Raw genomic sequence first — 5534 nt, 5'->3', positions numbered from 1 at the left:
GGGTGGGGGGGGGGAGTGAGAGAGCGGCTGCGTGGTGCTTAGTTGCCGACTGAGATTAAACCACGACAATACAGTATCCCAAAATATCCTATTTCACAAAAGACTTCTACCTACACCTATGCATTAAAATGGGTATCAAAATCTCCCCCCCGTTCACCTCTATTTCAAATTCAACTTGCAGTTCTCATAAAAATTAACTGGATCCAGTCTCAGCTCCACTAGTTACACTGTCATTTACATATACATTAAACATGTCCTGTATGCAAATTCGGAAAATTCTTTTTAATGGGCTAGCAAGTGCCTAACCTGTGAAAAACAGTAACTACTAGAGGGGAATGTTGCACCCCTTACACCACATCAAGTCCCTCCATTATCTTTCTTTAAGAGCAGATAAACTCACCCAATCTTACATAATTGTGAACTGTCTTGAACAGATTTGTATTCAGAGATTTTTGTATGTCAAAGAACATACTATTATGCAAAAAAAAAAAAAGTAATTTATAAAATCTGTATCAGAGGAACATAAAATACTGGAAAATACTACCTGAATGCAAGTAATAAATCCTGTCCAAAGATACCCGTGGACATAAAGAGACAAAGCAATTTTCTCTGGCAATAGTAGTCCACAAAACTAAAAAAAACAGCCACTCCCATAAACCAGAACCCATTATATATGGCCCTCCCAACTAAGGATCTGTTCACAGAACAGAACTCCTAAAAAGCTTATGATTTAACATGTTTCAAAAATAGCTTTATTTATATTTACTAAGACTGAGATTGTATAAAAAAACCACAGAAATTAGGCACCCTGCTCTCATTAAAATTCAGTAAAAGCTAAATACCTAATTCCTCTAGGCCCTTATAAAAGTCTCATTAAAGTCAAAGCAAAAATTTGCAGAGACAACAGGTGCAACAGTGGCCAGGCTCCATCCAGATAACATTGGTATTAGTTTGGGTACATTCTGGTGCCTATAATGAAATAAGCAAAATGAAGCCAACTCCCTGCCAAAGCCAGTGTTGAGCCATTTGTTTTGACTGTTTTCTAATGAGTAGTGCCTGTTAGAATTACAAAGCGAGGGGAGGGAGGGAAAAAAAAAAGTAAATGCTTCTAACAGATTATAAGGACTTTAATAAAACGGAAAAACAAATTTCCATCTCATTGTCCCAAATGATAAGGCTGCTGGCCCGGATTCTCAAATGCGTTACATACTGTCTAATTGTTTCTCAAGTGTCCAATCTTAAAATTTCCTCAAAACCCTCATGGGAGTAGTGTTATTCACATGACTTCAAATAAGATGTATCTCTTCTTGAACTGTAATCCCTTATCACTTCTTAGGTTTATTTACATCAACATCACCAAATCTCTTTTGTGAACAGCCCCAGATGGAACTAGTTGTGGTGAATCATGCAGTTCTTCCTGTGGTCTCAGAGAATTTCTCCACCTCTGCTGGACACACCAGAGTTGAGACAGGGAGGAAAAAAATCTATCACTGTCAAGGTAACTTTAGCCAGATGCAAATACAAGAAAAGCCACAAAACCAAGAGCTGAAGCTGAAGTGATTTAGGATCTGCACTATCACTTTATATGCACCTGGAAGGTTTTGTAGATGTAGCTAATGCATTGTACAATAGGGTCTCCATCAGCTCAACATTTCAGCATGCAAGCACTTTACACATATTCTGGTATAAACCCAAAGGTAACAAAGGCATGGATTTCCTTCACATGAAGAAAGTATGCAATATTAGTAGATCCAAAACTAAAACACAGCAGGTAACAAATCACCCACATTACTTTGGAATTCAAGACCAGCTGGACACTCAAAAAGAGCCAGAGATTATAGACTGCTTTGACACAGGGAACACAACAAGTCTAAGAACAGATGGAGCAGTAAGTATTTATAATTCTTCTAGCTGTTTCCCTTCACCATCCAATATAACTTCTGCCCTTCCATGACTGAGTCAACCTAAATTGAACTTCAGCCAGGATGTTTTGGCCAGATCCCCTGCTTTGTACAGGCAGGGGGAAGTAAGGAAACTGCACCACTTAGATCTGATGAAAAGGAAATGTGGACCCACGCAACAGCCACATACACACTGCAAAGCAGACTGTAACTTTGCCTTCACAGAAAAATAATTACAGCCTACTTCTCCCCACGCATCTCCAACTGAAGTCATGATTCACAGGTAGCTTTGAAAAGATATACTATGAAATTGTGACGCGCTACAGGCTAAAGGAGTTATCTTTATTACACTACCACAGAAAACATGAAATGATACTGTCAGTGATTCGCAGTATTTGCTTAATCTGCTAACCATAATCAAATGAAGATGTTCAAAGTTTAAGAACTGATTAATAATGACAGCAGCTCATCATAATTAAAGCAAATAACTTACAATACTTAGAAGCAAATCACTGTTTTGTATTGTACAACCCCACAGGACACTATGCATTAATATTTATCAGGATTTAACTATTGTCATTTCATCAAACAATGATTCAATCAATAAACAGGTTTACATGAAACAGGTTTACACAAGAACTCAGTATAGGAGAAGAGTCAAATCTTCAACTAACATGAACCAAAGTTATTCGGTTCACATAAGAGAAGCCAAACACGCTAACAGCTGAGAGATTCTGCCTTTGCATACGTATGTATGTAACTTCACTGTAACTTCAAAACCTTCTGGAAGGGAATTTGCAGTTTAAACTACAAACCACAGAATCAGAAATGCTGCACCTCAATTGCTCATCCAGACACTCAGGCCAGAGGCAAAAACCTCTGGACACTTGCTTTAGCCGCTTGTCTAGCTGTCTACCAAAGACTGTCTGCATGCACCCCAGCAGAGCTAGCAGAACGGGTGGTGTGCTTACACCAGAAACTTCATGGTGGAGTCATGTAGCGTAAAGCTCCTTTTCACATGCAGAGAGAGTTTACTTTAGGATGATAGTCCTAATACTCCCCACCTTCAACCCCTTACAAATATTCTTGTAGAAATTCTTATTTCTACTGTGTAGCTGTTTCAGTCTTTCATAAAGCAACTTCTCAACTACTCTAACTTACAGCCTACCCTCTTACGAGAAACTAAAATCAGCACCAAGAAATGACTGGCTAACAGCCGGGGGTTGAATACACTACAGACAGTCAAAAGGCATCATCACAAGTCAGAGTTCACACAAGTTAGGCTAAGCTATGCCACCAGACTTTTCAATGAAGATGCTACAGGACAGACATATGATCCTTTCTGATGGCTTTGCTACAGAAGGCAATAGCCGTCAGGAAAAGAGGAGGGCAGATAGCTGCTTTAATTGCCTTTTAACCCCATAGCCACAGTCACGGCAGACAATGTCCAAGATCAAGTCCATGTCTGCTACATATGTAGATTCCACTGTACATTTCATGCACAGAAAACTGACTCATGACAGCACTGACTGGTTACGGATTAAGTTTCCATACTGTGACCTTTACTACAGGTATTAATCACAGTTATTGAGCATCATCTTCACATTAGATTCTGAAAAACAAAAGCCATAATGAGAGGTAGGCAGAAGGAAAGGAATTCGCCATATTACTGACAGGCCTTGTCTTTACTTAAACAGGGAGGAAGACGAGGAAGAAGGGAGAAGATTGTTTCAAATACAAGTTACTTACGGTAAAATATCAGTGAAGATATGAAAAAGATACAGTTTCTCTAACAACAAACATTTTTAACATTTTCCCAAAGGTCCCAGCTCTAAATGACCCGTACCTGGGTGCTCAAACCCTGCAGTGATACATAGGAAATATTCTCTACCAAGTGGAGACAAACAGGAAAATGTTTATGCCTAAGAAGTTATGACTTTACATGTGTCAGAAAAAAATAAAACAATTTTCAGTATTAGTCTTCTTATTCTGCTGTATTTGCAAACTACCAAAGCTGTGTTTAAGCAAGCCTTACTTCTTTCCCTTATTCGTCCTTCCTTATTTTATCCTGCAAATAAGGCATAAGCTTTTCTCTGCTGCGATTTTCATGACAAGTGATCTTTATGTCATAATGTTGCTGTCATTTTCATGGCAAGTGATCTTTATGTCGTAACGTTGTGTTTACTACTCCACTAGAGGATCAAACAAATAAAAAACTAAACGGATAAAGTTCAAAAGAGGTGGAGATCCAGGAAACACTCTTTATACATACAGAACTTCAATTGCAGCAGAAAACACGTAAAATATCATAGGCATTTTAAGGAGTAATTTGCAAAAATGTTCTCAGTCATACAAAGAATGAAAAGTCTCCTTCTGAAAAGGATCACTAGTTCACAGCAATATTACTAATCAGGACCATGAAATTGGAGGTAAAAGTGCAGACATTTTTTAAAGTTGCAACTGTGCACATTCTGACCTTAACTTCAAAAGTCCAACAAAAATTGAGAAAATATATCTGCAGATATTAATTTCATATAGACCTTTGTCAAGAATATATTTAATATAAGAATGCTAGCTGAAGCACTTTTTCTCTTGTCAATTTTCAAGACTCAGGTGTTGGTGAAAGCATTTTTCAAACTTGACAAGAAACGCTCACAGACCACTTCAGAAATGAACAAAAGAAAAGATCTAAGACTGCTTTGAACACACTCTTCTGGCACATGTTCTATGAAAGACCACAGAAATAGCAGTCCTAAAGCTGAGACATAACTCATGAGAGAAATACTGTATTTAATGAAGCTTTACCCTCAACTCTGTCAAGTCCACATATGCTGTAAGATACACGTAACTTTAGATTTATTTTTAAATGCTCATTATCCATACAACCTTTTTGCTTTCTATTACTGATATATATGGGCACAAAATTGTGCCTCCAATCCTATCCTTCTGGTACACCACTTTTTTCCTTAGAATAACAAAAGGACAAAAGAAACAAAGTCAAAGACAGTAATAGGGCAATTAGGTTCCCAAAGAGAAAGTGTGCCTTTATTTGCACAACAATACTAACTTACACAGAAGAGACTGCCCCACCCCGAACATATAACTGGTATACTACTACAGGAATCAAATTCCTGCACAAAGTTTAGCGTCTGGGTCCTAGGGGCTGTGGTTAAAACCAAGTAACACTGAAGAAATCTAACGCAAAACAGAAAAGAATGCAAGCAGAACAATGCCATGTCATAGATCCCATATCAATTTTTTTACAGAAAGCATGCACGATACTTAAAATGGCAAAAGTAAAAAAAAATAATCTTTATAGCTTCAATTCTTCAGTTGGTTATTTACTTACCTATCTAAAATATTCATCAAAAGACATCTTAAAAAGAACAGCGTTAACCTAAAGTTTGGAAAGTCTGAATATCAAACATAAGCAGCAGATACCAAGAGAAAACAACTTCGGTGCGACCTATGTAGTCACCCTGACACTTAACCACTCTCTTTACTTGACCATAATGCACACGTAAGGGGAAAAAAAAAAAACCAATCAGTTAACTGTAACTTCAGTTCCGAGTTTAGAAGAGCTGTAACTTTCCCAGTGTGCAGTTGTTTGTTGTTCCACCATCATAAACTGGG

At 37.8% G+C, this 5534-nt stretch overlaps 1 protein-coding gene across 1 annotated transcript in view; it reads right to left on the bottom strand.

Moving 5' to 3' along the window:
• The window catches only part of SMARCA2 (SWI/SNF related, matrix associated, actin dependent regulator of chromatin, subfamily a, member 2), a 116315-nt gene extending 110862 nt beyond the window's left edge, over positions 1–5453 (bottom strand). Inside the window, exon 1 of the mRNA XM_009279940.2 lies at positions 5251–5453. The gene's annotated coding sequence lies outside the window, so the exon portion shown is untranslated. The remainder of the gene's footprint in view (positions 1–5250) is intronic.
• Positions 5454–5534: the final 81 nt, after the last annotated feature.

This window comes from Aptenodytes forsteri, unplaced genomic scaffold (genome assembly GCF_000699145.1).
Source record: "Aptenodytes forsteri isolate BGI_AS27 unplaced genomic scaffold, ASM69914v1 Scaffold99, whole genome shotgun sequence".
Lineage (NCBI taxonomy): Eukaryota > Metazoa > Chordata > Aves > Sphenisciformes > Spheniscidae > Aptenodytes > Aptenodytes forsteri.
The sequence above is the reverse complement of the archived record's forward strand: the minus strand, read 5'-3'. Positions and strand labels throughout refer to the sequence as shown.